This window comes from Humulus lupulus, chromosome 1 (assembly GCF_963169125.1).
Source record: "Humulus lupulus chromosome 1, drHumLupu1.1, whole genome shotgun sequence".
Lineage (NCBI taxonomy): Eukaryota > Viridiplantae > Streptophyta > Magnoliopsida > Rosales > Cannabaceae > Humulus > Humulus lupulus.
In genome coordinates this window covers 104,616,007-104,633,343 of record NC_084793.1, presented here as the reverse complement: position 1 = coordinate 104,633,343, position 17,337 = coordinate 104,616,007, and positions in this window count along the sequence as shown.

The following is a 17,337-nucleotide window of genomic DNA, read 5'->3' as shown; positions in this document are numbered from 1 at the left end:
CCACAGATGGTGAGTAACGTACCTGCCACAGGAGCTGGCTGTAAAGGTGGCGAGCGTTGGCGTGTAGGCGCCTGCTCATTGCCTCCTTGAGCCTATCGCTGGGACCCTCCTGTGGCTTGTACATACCTCCTTAGGTGTCCCTGTCTGATAAGGAACTTAACCTCATCCTTCAACTAGTTACACTCATTGGTTTCATGTCCATAGTCGTTGTGAAAACGACAAAATTTTGTTGTATCTCTCTTGGAGATATCCTTCCTTATAGGTGTTGGTCGCTTATACAGGACATTGGCATTGGTCTCCTGGTAGATCTCTATTCTACTCTCCACAAGGGTCGTATAGTTGGTGAATCTCGACTTGTGTCTATTGCCTTTGGGGCGTTTGATTTTAGACGTTGATGGCTCATTGTTCGCCCTTTTTCCACCATTCTTACCATTTCCGTTCCTGTTGCCTTTGTCGTTGCCATTGGGTTTGTCTGACCCATTGGTGACTTTGGCGGGATTTTCCTTCGGTCCCTTGTCTTTCGTAGGTGATTTCCCCTCGTTGGCAATCTCATCCTCGAGCTTGATGTATCGATCAGCTCGATCAAGAACTCCTGGGTACTTTTTACCCCATTCTTTCTTAGATTGTTCCAGAAGGGAGAATGGCGCCTAACCCCAGCAGTTAGGGCCATCATCTTTCCCTCATCGCCCACTATTTTTGCTCCAGTAGCTGCTTGCATAAAATGCTAGACGTATTCTTTCAAGGGCTCTCCATCCTTCTGTTGTATCTCGACCAGCTGGTTGGCCTCAGTGGGGTGTACACGACCAGCGTAGAATTTTCCGTAAAATTCTTTTATGAACATTTCCCACGATACTCTATTAGCATGAGGAAGCTTAAAGAACCACTCCTAAGTGGTGTCGGACAGGGTGGCGGGGAAGATCCTACAGCGGGCATCGTCCGACACCTTCTGAATATCCATTTGTATCTCAAATTTATTTACATGAGATACTGGGTCCCCGTACCCATCGAAGTTCGGCAGCACTGGCATCTTGAACTTGTTGGGGGTTTCAGCCAAAGCAATCCTCTGTACAAACGGAGTGCCTCTCCTCTGATCGTACTCAATGTGGGATGTTTGGCTCCCCACCAGCTGTTGTACCGCCTGATTCAGAGCATCAATTTGAGCCTGAACAACATCTGGGATTGTTGGGGCGACTGGTGTCGGAGGAGCGTACTCATTGTTCCTCTCGTGCCTGTCATTGAGCACGTCCCTCAGGTCATCGTCTTTGCGCCTTTGTTTGCTAGCGCCCAGGCGATCAAAGACGTTATGTTGTCTGGGCTGCCCCCCAGCGTTATGGCTTGTAGGCCTATTTTCTCTCGGCGGGGGGTTTATGTCTCCACCTCTTTCCTCACGCCCTCGCCCATCATTCCTCCTACCAGAATCGGCCTCATTATAGTCATGGCCATCCCTAAACTACGACTAACTATGGCATGACCAGCAGGTCACACTGTTTCCTCCCCTAGTTGGCATCTCCCGAGCGTCAGGGGGAGGCTTGCGTTGGTCGGTGCGTCCCCGTGCATTATTATGCCGTGGGGGGCCCCTGACCATAGAGCCTAACTCATTGTGCCTTCTGTTAGCAGAAGGATGCAACCCTCTGCTCGGTGGATATGGTTCATCAGCCCCTGGGCGTCTAGGGCTTCGGGGAGGCTGCCCGGCCCTATTTTACCTCTGGCACTGGGAATTGCCGCGACTATCTTGAGAGGGTAGTTGTTGCTCAGGATCCTAAATTGGGACATCCTCCTGGGCAACAGGCGGTTGCTCTAGCCTTTGAGGGCTTTCTGGCTGAAGCGGAGGACTCGGATTTGGGGCCCGTTGCGATGGTGCATTTGGTGGCTAATCCGGTTGAGAGGCCGGCAGAGCTTGTCCTCGGGCCAACTGAATGGGTTCTTCAAGAGCGGCCATGGCATCTCTCTGCCGACGGTCCATGTCCGCCTGCCGCTCATTCAGCTCCTGACGCTGACGCTCAATCTCCCTCTGCTGCAGTGCCAAGTCCCTGCCGCATTCTTCTGATTGGCCCGTAGATTGGCCAACTCGTCCTGCAACACACTCAGTGTTGTCCTCAGCGTCTCAGAATCCATTTCTTCTTCCTCAAAATCCAAGTTTGGCTCATTTTCAGCCACATTTAGAGGAGGAGGTTGAGAGGATGCAACACTAGCAGCCTGTCCATCTCTCTTGGATGTCTTCGCCATATGATCTTCTTGAAGTTTTTTGTTTCATCTCTCAATGAGAGCACAAAAATGGTGACCCTTGATTTGGCCAACGACACGGAGTCAAAATAACGACAAAGAACAAAAGGAAAACAAGAAGAGACTCAAATGAGAAGAAAGTGACACAAGAAATTTATAGGGGTTCGGCCTCAATTAGGTGGTAATGACCTACATCCACTTAGTGTTCTTATTGATATTGAACCCCAAGAATGTGATCAAAGAACTAGGGTTCTTGAGTTTCACAAGCCTTAGGAAGATTACAATTTCGGTGGATAATCACACTCTGCTTTTCTCTCTGAATACAAGAGTCAAAAGTTCAAAGGTCCAAAAGTCCCTTCCTGGAGCCCTCTTCTTTTTTATAGGCTCAAAAGGGTTACATGGGCCGATGGGCCTTAATTACATTTAATATCTGCATATCAAGGTAACAAAAGGAAACATTATAAATGTAATTATTACAAGATTGCGTATCCCAAAGGAAGTAAATGAGAGTATGCGACCAGACTGGTCGCACCTATACGCAAGACCTGATAAAGCAATAATTATATGGTTGATGGTCGAATAGGATCCCTTCACTCAGAACCGCCACGTGCCAGACACGTGTAAGAAAATATTGCCACGTCATCAGGAACCATTTTTGGGTAAACAAAGATAATACATAATCTCTATATATTTGATATAGAGTAACAAGAAAAAGATAGACAAGTCAATGAGAATTCAGAAAAGTTTCATAATTTTTGTCAGACAAGAAATTGTCTTCTTTTTCTTCTTTTATTGTGACCCTTCTCAAGCCATAATCCATGTTCTCATGTGTTGAGATATACTTGTGATTCCTAAATTATAAATCCATGGTCTCTATGTTCCCACACACATCTTGAGGTGTAGCGAACACTCTGGGAGATCATGGTTTGAGTACTGAAAGCATTGGATAGGAAGATCAATATATATACTAAATGACTCAAGGACCCTTGATAGGCTTCAAGAGGTAAATACTTTTGTTCTTGAATATTTGTGCATATGTGTATATGATATATATATAAATGTGTGTATATTTATATATATGTTGCATGATTAATAATATTGTATATTAATGTTTTGGTCTGGATGTTTTCTTGAACATATAAACTGTTTATTTGAGAGATGTAATTTTTTTTGTGCTCATCACACTGAGCCCACCACGCCCATTTCGCTGCGCACTCTAATTATTTTTCAAAGAACTATAACCTCAAAGAGGGTACTGGACTTTGTAGTGAAGAACATAATATGTCGTTTTGGACTCCAAAAAAAGATCGTGTTAGACCAAGGAACTTAATTAGACAGCGATCTATTCACAAATTTTTGCAGGAAATACAGTGTAATTAAAAGTTTCTCTTTACTAGCATACCCACAGGCCAGTGGACTCTAAAGTCAATTCTAAAGAAACAATTAGAGGATGCTATGGGGCTATGGCCTAAACAGCTTCAACAATTTCTCTAGGCCAATAGGACCTCACATCGCACCTCAACTGGGCACACTCTTTTCTCCCTAACATTTTGGAAGAGAAACCATGCTCCCAGTTGAAACTATGGTGATGTCACATAAACAAAGAAACTTTTAACAAGAATGGAATCATGACTTGCTTAATGCATCCCTGGATCTAATTGAGGAGCGATGAGAAGAATATCAGTGGCAACTCGCCCATTACCAAAAAAGGGTGGCACATTACCTCAATAAAAATGAAGAGAATGGCCTATAATTTCTCCAAATTATAGACATTGGGTTGGCCCATTCAAACACCCTCAACCCGGTCAACCCAACACGTGTGCACCCCTTACGTTGAGCTCGACTGGCGAAATACGTGCAACAAAGAATTCTGTGTAGAAAAGTCTCACAAATTTGTCCTAGGAAGTGATGGTTCAAGCCTCTAGTTTAAAGAACTACTGTGGAGCATATTCTACTAGGGTAGTAGGGAAAATCCTGCAACGAACATCATCTCTTACCCCTTCAAGATCTGTTTGTATTTTGAAGATGTTTACTTGTGAGATGGGATATTCTTTTCTAGTGTACATATCCAAGTTGGAATCTTGAACTTGGGAGCAATGGTAAGAGCTTTGATTCGGCCAGAGAAAGGAGAGCCTTTCTATTGTGAGAATTTTGAACTACGCAAGTGCACATAATCGAAACAAGTAATATAGAGATAAATCAAGTATCATTCTCACGAAGACTATTATTAACTACCAAAAATTAATCTATAATTCTAATTGATTCGACAAATAATTAATTCATAATTTATAAAACTAAAGGAATAAAACAATAAGATAATAAAATAGAACAATAGAGAACTCAATACTAAATATTAATTCAGCAGAATAAGAATTAGGGCTAATAACTTCATCAACTATACACCTATGCTTCTCTAATTTGAATTTAAGAATTCCTATCTATATTGTGATAGCGGATTACAATTGTAAATTATATTCTTAGTAGGATATATAACTCTCAACAATAAGCAAATCTCCTACATCTCTGTGGTAAATTAAAATATCGCCAGCATTAAACTTGTAATCTCTTAGCTACACAAATATTACAAGTACTCTCCTCCAATATAAATCTATGATTATTTGACTATATCATATTTATCCTTCCCTTCTCAGATATCGTGTTAAAATCAAATAAATCATGTAAATGGTGATCGAGCATTCACAAGTTAAACAATTCAAAATATTGATAGGAAATTCATAGAAGTTGCATTAGATAATCATAAGGTTTCAAGAAGAATCCTTTAACACCCTAAATGGGAAATTAATTCAGGCTAAACATAATCAAATCCATCAAACTAAATATAAACACCACTACAAGAGAAAGTAAAAGAAGAATAAGAAAAATAATGATAGAACTAGTTGATGACCAAGCTTTTGCCTCCACAGAGTGTTTTCTTTAGTCTCTTCTTAGGGTTCTTTTCCAAAAGTCATTATAATGTTTCTTAAATAGTAGTTTTTTCTTTGAACGTGAAATTCCACTTTTTCCCATGCTTAAAATCCCTAATATGGACATTGCCCGCCTCACGCGTTGCGACCCCATAAGTGTGTGTCGCGGCCCGTGTCCTCGATTGAAAAGAATCAATTGTATTTGACTTAACCAACACCGCAACTTTACTATGCATGCATTGTGCCTCTAGTTCTTCAAGTAATTGCGCCACGGCTCCAAAAGGTTGCGTCGCCGCCTCGTTTGCCCAGAACCTTCAGCTCTCTATTTCATCGCAGCGCCGCGACTCTATTGTCTGATTTTCATAAATTTACTTCTTTTTGGAGCCAAACACAGTCTTTTCATAACTCCTTCCATAAATCTTGAAATATTAACAATCAAAGGCAATAAAAGCGTCATACTGCACAAACATAATTAAATATGGTTGAAAATTCCCTAAAAAAAACTCTCTAAAACACCATAAAAACTACTCTATTACTTTCCTTCTCTCTAAATCAATATCAATTAGTTTTGGGGAGATAACTCGTGAACGATTTGAGTAAGGGAATCAACTTTTGCTTTGATGGCTTAAACAACCAATGGCACAACTACTGGTGCTGTGACTGGGAGTGATGTAGCTTCTCCTTGTGGTGTTGGTGGGATTACTAGTGCAACAAGTTCCATAACATTAGACTCATTTTATTCTCGAAGTTGGTCAAGGACATTTCGCAAGTTTCATTTTCAGTTTCCAAGTCTATTGAAGACACTACCTCCTCTAGGCTGCATTCCATCTTTCTGGATGTCTGCTCGAGGAGGACCAGAAGGTGGTCCTGCTAGATAAATTGCTGGCATTGGTTGCCTTGGTGGGAAAAAGTGTCCTTCAGGCTGCATGTTCTCCCTAGCAGAGATATCTTGGGGCCCAGGTGGCCTTGGCGGAACAAATTTTCCTCTTGGATGCCCATCATTATGATGATCGCCAAAATATTGATTGTCATAGGGTTGATAGTATCGACTATCTCCTTCATCTACATCATAGCCATCTCTGTAAGTTGTTTGATATCTACTGCTATATTCTTGATCATTCCTCCATCTATTTCTTCTAGGAGGATGACCTTGACTGCATCCTGCATGACTAGGTGGCTGGCCTCGATTTTGACTAGTTGCACGCCTTGGTTGTTCATTAGCAGGCCTTCTAACTCTAGAAACTTGTCTTGCACCGCCTTGCTCTCAGTTGGGCAACACCTGCTCATCTTGATGGAGTTGTCACTATACTACTGGTTGAGCACCTCTGTTGGAGGGGTGACTTCGAGTTTTTCCAGGGGGAACCACCTAGTCTCAAGACCTTGATGGTTAAGCAGGCCTAGGGGCTCGACCACCTAGCCTTTGAACTTTAGGGTTTTCTTGACCAATGTTTTCAGGATGAGGATTCACTGGTCGAGGTCTTCCATCTTGAGTTTATGACAATAAAACTTCTAGCATCTTTGATGCTTCATTATTGTGATGGTCAACTTCCTCTTGACGAGCTTCGAGGGCTCGCTGCTATTGATCCATCCAAGCCTGGAAGTCTTATCTTTTTTTGTTCAGGGCTTCTGCTACAATTTCTTGGGCTCCTTCCTGACTTACTGCTCCACCATTTTTCCCTTGACATCCTTCTGATGTTCAAGGATGGAGTTCAGATCTTCCTCTAAGTCCACGTGGGGTTCATCACACCCAGATGTTGCTTGTGGAGGCGGGTCTCTAGGTGGAGGAACCTATTTACCAGGGTGCAAGGGGGGATCTGACTACTCAAAGGGCGGTCATGATGTTCAGTTGTAGGGTTTCCCCCTTGTGGTTCTTGGCTTTGGCTTCTAGTGGTGATAGACATTGCTTACGATGGATCTTGGTCAACAACATTGAGTCAATTTATACAACATGTATTAATTAAACAAAATAAAATCAAGTAAAACAACACAAAGAATTTATAGTGGTCCGGCCCCAAGAGTTGGTAATGACTTACGCCCACTTGCACTTTTATTAATCAAGGAAGTCTCAGACTCAAGATCAAGAAAAAATAGGATTGAACTGAGGTTCTTAATCCTAAGAGGAAAATACAATTCAATTGAGATTCATATGTAAAGTGCGCACAAATTTTGCTTAAAAATAATGGCTAAGAGATATCTCTATTTGTAGAGTCTCTTAGTGGGCTATGGGCCCTGACAAATTAATCTAGTTCCTACATGTGCAATGTGGGATTGTTACAATTGATTTAAAAGTTCAAATAATATAGGAAATAGACATTCAAATATCAGCTACATAAATATCTTGTGATATTTCATAATATCTAATGAAATTTGGATCTCCGAGAAAAATGTCTTGTATATCGAGCAGGTATGTCTTCTAGCAGTTTCAAGGGACAGCTTCAACTTGCTTCTTTTCGAGCACGATACTTTGTCAAAGAAGATTATGACTCCTTGCTCTGATATGGTTTCCTAAAGCAGTTATCTCATCTCGACCAGCTCTTGGAGTTTGATGTCGTTTATTACAACGTGTCTTCTTTAAATGCCACGTCACCGTGTCCAAATTTAGGTTAAACAGTATCGTTATTATCGAATCTAATTAGTATCACGATGTTGATCATAGTTCATGTCGATCTAAATTTTGAGCGATAATATTAATATTAATTATATTATCTGAGTCTTATGACTAGTTCGTTAAAAGCGTGTCCCTACGACATAGGCTATACTTACATCATGGAAATTCAATAATATAATTGTATGCGAGTCTCTATCATCGATATGCCATATATAATCTTCTATGTAAGAAGTGAAAAGATGATTTCCTTAATAGATTAGTCTAGATGGATAAATGATTGAGTGCTCATATATGTGATTAAGTTAATAGATTTATCATCAAACTCATTAGTAAGTCATCAATATAGGAATGACAAACGATAATGATTATTACAATGGATAGGGTATTTAAATAATGGGAAATACTTTCTATGAATCAAGAGTTTAATTCTAAGTCTATAATGGAGTCATTCAGAATTAATAAGTTGTGAGACGGTTTATTTAATAAATTGACTTACGGAAACTTATTGTAGCTTGTATTTATGGATTCATGGTCCCCACGTCATCTTTAATTAAATCAAGTCTAATAGTCTCAAATAATTGATTTAATTATCAATTATGAATATCAAGTTGACTATGTCAATTTATTAATATTTACATGAATTAAGAATTTGGGGCTAAAGAGAAATTTTCTAATCTTTAAAGTAGATTTATTAATATTTACAAATAATATCAAATCAAAGTTTAAATTACAAATATTTAATGTGAAAAAGGATTTAAATAATTAATTAACATTTTGAATTTATGTATTTGAATATTTGAAAATTCAAATTTCGAAAAATAGTGACTTAGCTCCACTAATGGTGGGGTGGCTAGGGTTAGCTTTTATTTAATTATTATTTTAATTAATTTACATGTGGTTAAGTAGTTCAGTTAGTACCACAGGGTTTGCCTACGTATAGAGTGTGGTGACTAAAGTTAAAGATGAAGCAATTCAAGCAATCATTTGATTTATTTTTGTAAGTGAATCAAAAGAAAACCCTGGACACTGGATCCTAATCATGGCTGCCCAACTCTCTCTCTCTCTCTATCTATCTATCTCTCTATCTATCTATCTATCTATCTTCCCCTTGTAATCTGTCTCACGTGTTGAGAGCCTGTCCACACTAGTTTAGGCTTGATCAAAGAGAGACGAGGAAGACTATGAAGAAAGTAGTTTTTGTTCTTCACAATACCTAGCGATTTATAGGACAAAAGTTAGAGAACAAAAATGGTGGAGTTCATTATTCTCCTGCAAATCTTGAAAGTAATATATATATATATATATATTCACAATATTCATCATTGTTGTTTTCCTATTATAATATCCGGACACACATTTTATTTATGGTTTATTTTATTAATTTAATTATTATTTTAGTTACTTGTTTTTAATTTTATTTTACTATTGTCTTGTTTACTATTTAATTAGTTGTCACCTTATCTACTACAATAGTTGTTTTATTTATTTATTTATTGGTGTAGGTATTTGTTTACCTTTTATTTATTTACTTATTTATGTCTTTAATTATATGTTAATGCGTGCACATGTTTGTGTATGCATGGAACCTTGGGCGTGTAAGAGAGATGGAAGAGACATTATTTAAGATACATTGTCTATGTAGGGAAATTGTATAAAAAAATAACAAGAAAGGAATCAAAGTTATACCTTATTTAGAAGATGAGGTGCTTTGGCAATAAGAGATGACTAATGATGACTAGATGATAAATGTACAGATATCTAGGGATTTTCCCTATGAATTTTAAAATTTAAAGTGTATCATCTATAAGAGATTTTGTTGCCAACCCTGGACCCATCCTCAGTTCAACAGTCATACCTTTAGTTATCGATATCCGAGTTAGACAAAATTTGTATTGTTAGAAAGCATATTAAATTATCTACAGCTTTTGTGAAATAGCATTTTCCCTAAAACACAACGAATAAGCGTCAAAATTGAGTCCCTAGTTACAGGACCCTAGAGTTACGAAAAGAGCACAATTTCCTTATTAAGTGTGGAAAACCAATGAGAGAGAGAGAGACAAAAGGAAAATAAATCTGATTTCCTAATTACTCTAGTTATTCACTTGATAGGTCAAATGTTTTATTGTCTTAATTAGATGAGTAGGTAATTGGGAGAATTTGGGTAAGCTTGGTAGTGGATTTCGAAATTTAAGGAAAGGATAAGCTTAATTGATTTTGTGATAAGAGATCGTTGCATTATTTTTGGAATGATATGTCTCACCTCCTCTCTATATAGAATTTTCAAAAATCTTGAAAAGGAATCAAGATATTTAGTGCCAATCAAGAATTGATTATTTGAGATATTTATGGTTGACATCTTGCTAATTTATTTGGCAATATAAATAGAATGATTATAATTGGTGTATAGGAATAGAAGTTCAATAAGCATTAAATGGTAACTTGGTGGTGAAGGCTTTTGGAACCTATAAATAGAGAGTCTTTGCCCTAATTTCCTTAACACCAATTGAAGCAAGTGGTGTGAAGGGCATGAGCAAGGCAAGGGTTTCGAAATTTTGAGAGTGGAGGAGGAAGTCCATAGAGGTGTGAGCTTGAGAAGAGGAAAGATGCTAAGATTAAGATCTTAGAGGTAAGTATATTCTCTCAGGTTCATAGTTCTCTTCATTAAAGTTTAGAGGTTATAAGTTTATAATGGTCTATGGTGCATAACTATGAGGACTAGGGTTTAAAGGCTTCAAAGGAAGAAGGGCATAAAAGAGGGTTCGACCACCACAGTACTAAGGAGGTACCTTATATATATATATATATTTTTGTGAATTCTTTCTTTATAAGCATGTGATCTTGGCTACGATTTATTTTTTTAGAAAATTGGTTTTGAAGTCTATTGGAGTGTGTAGCCCATGCAAGGGGAGTATGGCGCAATTATGGGAAATCTATTATATTTTGGGAATAAGTTTGACGCCTATACGTTTATGGTAATAAGTTATCAAAGGTTATTGTTTTTGTGGTGATATTGTATTATTATTATTATTATTATTATTATTATTATTATTATTTTGACGATAGGTCTTGACCAATAAGTGAGACTATTCCCTCAAGGATTTTACATCCCTCTCTCACACCAATGTAAGGAGGTTCATGTTTGCTTGAATGTTAAAGTTTATGGAATGCACGTTGTATGTAAATGTTTCAGGGCATGTACTATGTAAGGTAAAAGGTGGACAAAGGTAGCGACAATGTTGACCATGGAAGTCGTAGAGAGAACCATAAGTGCTTCCTCGGAGTTATCTCTCTCATTTACATGCATAGTGTGCGCATAGGTTTTTTGAATAAAGATGATGATGATGATGATATGAATTTATGATTAGGCTTTACGAGGTTTGCTTTATGTTGATGTTTGGTTTGATTCTCCTTACTGGGCTTTAGCTCACCCCCTTTTCCCTCTCAACAGGCAATAACTGAGTATGTGGTAGCATGGTGAGCGGGGACCGTTCCAAGTAAGTGCACGTGCTCTGTGAGGGGACCACATGAACGACGACGATCCTATGAACACTATAGTTTATTATTTATTTTAGGAAATACATTTCTTTTATTCTGGGACATATCTTATTGCATGTTTCGGCTTTATCTTTTATGAAACACAGCTCCAGAGCATTAATAAAGACTATTACCTTTGCATTTAAAATGTTTATTCAAAGAACATGTCCTGGTTAAATTAGGGTGGTGGTACACCTATTTTCTATTTATCGAGAATTATTGGAAGCATGCATCTAAACTATAAAATTACAGATCCTACAACCTCAGAGCTAGTTTTAATGGTATACTTACATTTTTTAAATATATGCTTAAAATTGTAAATATGTTGATTATTATAAATATGTTAGTTTAGATTTAATTGGATGATTATTATGCAAGCATGAAATAGAAATACATGTATTAGGTTTTATGCATGTTTAATTTGCTAAAGTAATTATTGTATGTTTTTGTATGATTTTATGTTATATTATTTCATATAATATAATATTAGATTAAATAATGTGACAAAATGTGATTTGTCACACCTTGTAACATATTATTGAGAGTCACAAAATTGGACACGTGTGTGTCCAAATGTGACATATTTTGGAGTTACAAAATCAGTTACAAATTTGTAACTCCCAAATATTACCCAATAATGTGTAGATTTTATATTACACATTTTGATTTGAATTTCTCAAAGCCATATGTGAAATATGGCTGTTAGAGATGTGATTTTAACTCCCATAATGTGTATGGAAGTTACAAAATCAAGTGGGAATGAATTTGGAACGTTTTGGCAAAGTTGGAAAATTGGTTGCTGAAAAAATATCTTAGGCCGTGGCCTGAGTATTTCAGGCCGCGACCCAAGAGGCGAAAATAGGCAAAAACACACCGTGGGCCGCGGCTCGTGTTTTTCAGGCCGCGGCCTGAGCGGCTGACAGCATTTTCCAACTTCGGCTAAGTAACTCCCAAATCTCTATTTTAATTCCATAAAACATCCAATTAAACATTGGTAATAGCCATGGGGGTTGGAGGAATTTGAAATTCCAAGGGGTATCTCAAACTCTATAAAGAGGAGCCTAATGCTCACTTGTAAGACACACCATTATTCATCCACAAGCACTTGGCTGAAAAATACACCTTGAGGCTTGATTATTCCAGAGAGCTATTTCCTAGAGAGATCCCTTAGTGCTTAAAGAATAGGGGGAAATAAGCTTTTGGACAAAGGTCTTGAACCATGTTCAAGTTGGTGATCCCCACTACTCTACACTTTGGTTGTGTGAGAGTTTGTTTGTGTTTTCATTCTTTTGTTCTTCTTATTTACTTGTATTATTATAGTATTGAGTTTGTAATCTTCTTCTTTTATATCTTTTTATTTACTTGTATTTTGGGCAATTTAGTTGTAATACTTATTTAATCAATGTTATCTTGTCCATTGTACTTTTGCATAGAGTTGTATTTGGTTTTTCCATAATTCCATTGAGCAATAATATATATTCTCTAACAATCAAAAGCACAATTTCTCTTTGTTTCAATGGAAGGGGAGACCATCAAGATCATGAACCAAGACCTAGTGAGGTTGGATAGGTTTGATGGATCCAATTTCACTAGGTTGCAAGACAAGGTGAAATTTCTTTTGACAACACTCAAGATAGCCTACATCCTTGGCACCCCTAGCTGAGCCATCCGACAAAGACACTCCCGAGGAGGTGGAGAAAAGAAGGAAGAGAGAAGAGGACAACCTTCTTTGCAGGGGTCATATCCTTAATGCCCTATCCGATAGGCTATATGATCTCTATACCAATACCAAATCCGCGAAGGAGATTTGGGATGCCTTGGAAAGTAAGTACAAGGCTGAGGAAGAAGGTACAAGAAAATTCTTAATTTCTCAATATTTTGAATTTTCTTTCATTGATGGAAAAACTCTTTTACCTCAAATTCATGAGTTACAAGTGATTGTGAACAAGTTGAAAGTTCTCAAGATTGAGCTTCCCGAGGCCTTCCAAGTTGGTGCAATAGTGGAAAAATTACCACCAACTTGGAGGAGCTATAGGAAAAGAATCCTCCATAAGAATGAGGATTACACTTTGGAAGAGATCCAAAAACACATTAGAATTGAAGAGGAATCGAGAATAAGAGACAAGGGTGTGAATGAGTCTAAAGATGAGACTTCCAAGGCCAATGCGGTTTCACACAAGCATCCAAAAGGCAACAACAACAACAAAAGGGGTAGTGGGAACCCTTTAGGTCCAAAGAAAGATCATGGAAAATTCAAAGACATGAGAGGTCATTGTTTTGTTTGTGGAAAACCCGGGCACTATGCTAGAGTGTGTAGGTACCGAAAGGACCCACATGAAAATGAGGTAAATGCTATAGAAAAGGAAGAAGAGATCCTAGCATGATTACCATGTTTATGTGCCTTGTTGGGAAAATCTTTATTTTGTAATAAAGCTTATACTCTTGAAAGCTATCAATAAAATTAAAGTATTATTCTATGATGATTCTTTATTTTTCTATGAGATATTTGTGTGAAACATTAACAAAGTTTGAAAAATGAACTTGTTAAAATAATAGGTAAGTGTGTACACCTATTATTTCATAATGTGACTATTTGTTTGAGAAATTCTCACATTACACTTGTGTTCACATCTTATTTTGTGAAATATATAAAAGAAAGCAACCACGTGAAAGTTACTTTCAAATAAGTGTGCCTTGCTTTAGCAAGTAAATGAATCAAGATAAACATTGAGGTTTTTTATCTTGATCTATTGAGTGTTTATCATGAAGCTTAAGGACTCATGATGAACTTTGAGAATCATAGGTCTAGATTTATCTTGGAGGATAAATGACTTATTAGAAATGAAGAGATTTCTATTTTAAAGTGATATTTTATTATCACTGTGTGAAAAATGTGGGGGTGATGCTCCAAAGTTAATCAATTTATTGTTAATTAATTGATTAATTTGGTCATTCTATCAAATAGGTGATTTGGAATTCCACATTCTAAATCACATTGGTTATATGTGTATAGAATGGATAAATCTAGACATGCTTGGTGTCTAAAGTTACTGTTTGTAATATTTTGATTCAAGAAGGAATCAATTTTAAACATAAAGGAGAATTTTAGAAACAAAGAGATTTCTAGAATTAATATTCAAATGTTTATCTTGGATATTAAACTATAAAATAGTGGGGGTGTTGACTATGGTCAAAATCACTATTTTAAAGGGGTAACTATTTTAATCAAACTATGGCTAGCAACAAAGTTTGAATAAAATAATGAGAGTGTCTAAGTATGCATACATGAGAAAAGAAATTATTCAAATGGTATCAATTTTACATCTCAAGAGGTGGGACTTAGACTCCCTAAAGAGATTTACGGTTGATGGTAACCTATCTTAATACTAGTCAACAAACTAGTATTAGGTTCAATAGGTAATAACAAGTCAATCAAGTGAATAGTAATAGTACTCAAATTTTGTCCCATCTGAGATATGAGTACTAGTGTGTTACCAAAATGAGGGTTAAAACCGAAAGGTTTTTTAATAGAACTCAGTCTTGAAAAGACAAGTATTTTAGGGTAACAAAATACTGTAATAGTTCTACCTATATAGACCTAGGGGTGGTGCCGCCCCTCATGAGAATTGGGAGTCATTCTCAAGAAAAGTCTATGAATGGAATGTGCACATGGCCATTTACGGTGCAAAAGCGAGACATTGAGGTCTCAAGTGAACATAGCAAAGGTGTGTGTGTTATCACCGGTTTGATATCAAGGGATGGTGGTTCAATGCTTCAGCAACAAAAATTTCAACAAACTTTGTGATAATTACACTAAGGTAAAATTCAAGCCGAAAGACATTTTACTTTATGCACCAATGCAAAGGTTTCTATAGAGAGTGATTATTTAATCAAGTGGGGGAATATTATATTTTAATATAATGTTTGATTGATTAAATAAGTGTTACAAAAAGTGATTATTTAATCTGGTGGGGGAATGCTATATTATTTCATATAATATAATATTAGATTAAATAATGTGACAAAATGTGATTTGTCACACCTTGTAACATATTATTGAGAGTCACAAAATTGTACACATATGTGTGTCCAAATGTGACATATTTTGGAGTTACAAAATCAGTTACAAATTTGTAACTCCCAAATATTACCCAATAATGAGTAGATTTGATATTACACATTTTGATTTGAATTTCTTAAAGCCATATGTGAAATATGGCTATTAGAGATGTGATTTTAACTCCCATAATGTGTATGGAAGTTACAAAATCAAGTGGGAATGAATTTGGAACGTTTTGGCAAAGTTGGAAAATTGGTTGCTGAAAAAACGGCTTAGGCCGCGGCCTGAGTTTTTCAGGCTGCGGCCCAAGAGGCAAAAATAGGCAAAAATAGGCAAAAACACACCGTGGGCCGCGACTCGTGTTTTTCAGGCCGCGGCCTGAGCGGCTGACAACATTTTCCAACTTCAGTTTTATCCAATTTTGAACGTTTCCAACGGCTAAGTAACTCCCAAATCTCTATTTTAATTCCATAAAACATCCAATTAAACATTGGTAACAGCCATGGGGGTTGGAGGAATTTGAAATTCAAAGGGGTATCTCAAACTCTATAAATAGGAGCCTAATGCTCACTTGTAAGACACACCATTTTTCATCCACAAAGCACTTGGCTGAAAAATACACCTTGAGGCTTGATTATTCCAGAGAGCTATTTCCTAGAGAGATCCCTTAGTGCTTCGAGAATAGCGGGAAATAAGCTTTTGGACAAAGGTCTTGAACCTTGTTCAAGTTGGTGATCCCCACTACTCTACACTTTGGTTGTGTGAGAGTTTGTTTGTGTTTTCATTCTTTTGTTCTTCTTGTTCTTCTTATTTACTTGTATTATTATAGTATTGAGTTTGTAATCTTCTTCTTCTATATCTTTTTATTTACTTGTATTTTGGGCAATTGAGTTGTAATACTTATTTAATCAATATTATCTTGTCCATTGTATTTTTGCATAGAGTTGTATTTGGTTTTTCCATAATTCCATTGAGCAATAATATATATTCTCTAACATTTTTATAATTGTTTGTGTTTTATTTTGAATAATAACTTAAAAAAAATGTGTTTTAGAAAGATTAAAAAAACTAAATTTTTTCCAAAAAAAATAATTGATAAATTCAAGTGTGGAAGACAATCTCTCCCATTCAGTGTTTATGCTCGAAGGAAGAGTAGTTTTTTAGTGTTAAAAAAAATATTGTATTTCACACTCAACTAAGGAGGCCAAGTTTATAGCTCTAGCAGTAGCTGACGAAGAGGACGAGTGGCGTAGGGATGTCATGTTGGATATCCTAATTTCTGCGGATGAGGTATCGATAATCTCTATTCACAGTGATAGACAAGCCACATTATCAAGAGCCTATAATGACATATATAATTTGAAGTATATACATACAAGTCTAAGACAAGAGTATGTGAGACAATTGATTCAAGATGCAATCATTTTAATCTCTTATGTTAAAACTAATGAGAACTTAGCAGATCCGTTCACTAATCCAAGATGGGTCTGAAACTCCTAGAATAAAAGATTCACCAATGATGGTAGCACAACTCCAAATTTGTGAACATCAAGGGCAAGAGTTCAATAGGTAAGAATTAGTAATTCATAAGTGAATAGTTTTCAACATTAAGCAATTGTGAATGCCATCTGACATGGTTAGTGTTGGATGCTATCAAACATGAGAATTAAGCCTAAAACTATTAATGAGGTTAAATTGAGTGCAACAAGCATCTTTAAATGTACCAAAGATGTTGTAAGAACTTCACCTATGTGAACTTAGAGGTGGTGCCGTCTCTCATAGGAGTAGGAGTTTTTTCCTTAAGATTTTCATAAAATAGATGAGGACATGGCCATGATAGTGCTAAGGGATAAAAGTGGGAAGATGAATGGTCAAGTGAAGATGTGTGAGGTGTTACCAGTCTTATCACTTTAGGATTATTTGTTAAAATCTTTACCACATTAATCACTTCGATAAGGCTTGTAGTGCTTTCACTGAGGTAAAGTTCA